Source organism: Fulmarus glacialis, unplaced genomic scaffold, assembly GCF_000690835.1.
Source record: "Fulmarus glacialis isolate BGI_N327 unplaced genomic scaffold, ASM69083v1 scaffold24710, whole genome shotgun sequence".
Lineage (NCBI taxonomy): Eukaryota > Metazoa > Chordata > Aves > Procellariiformes > Procellariidae > Fulmarus > Fulmarus glacialis.
In genome coordinates this window covers 43,669-44,359 of record NW_009186223.1, presented here as the reverse complement: position 1 = coordinate 44,359, position 691 = coordinate 43,669, and positions in this window count along the sequence as shown.

Here is a 691-nt window from a genome sequence, read left to right as displayed (position 1 = left end):
AAGCTGGCACAGCCGGGGTCCTCCTGCGCCGGTCCCCGCGCTGACAGATAAAGATAGATTGATCGCTGAGTTGCAGATTGATGACTGCTGTCAGCTGGTGGCCTGCCTCGTCTGGGAGAGCAACCAATATTCTGGATAACAAACAAGGTAGAGCAGTTAAGAGGGCTTTAATGGAACATCTTTGGGGAACAATATTAAGAGGGTAAACAGAAGACGTAGGCGCCACCATAAACTGCTGACTCCTGGCAGCACAAATGCTAAAAAGCAAACCTAGAAGCCTGGGCAGTAAATAACAGGAGGTAGAAAGAGCCACTGAAGGCAAAAAAAGAACGGCTTGGGATTTCTGAAACCTTGTGGGAGGGTTTACCCATGAGTAGGCTGTTGGCCGCACCCTCTGTTTGGAAAAGATGCTATTGCCTTCTTTAGTGTTGCTGGTTTTTCGGAAGGGCAGGAGGTGGGGTGCCCGCTCTCTGATGGATCACGGGAGGGGACTCCGAGGGCGACTGGGCTCAGCCGCTGTGCGCTCAGCCCGCCAACTGCAAAACATACCGGGGGGACGGTGCCGGAGACAGTGGGAGCCTGCTCCGGGGGAGCGGGCGGCCAAGGGAGATTGGGTCCGGCGCTGGTGAACCCCCCGGGCGCTGCCGGAGCCGGCGGGGGCTGGCCAGCTGGCACAGCCGGGGGCCTCCTG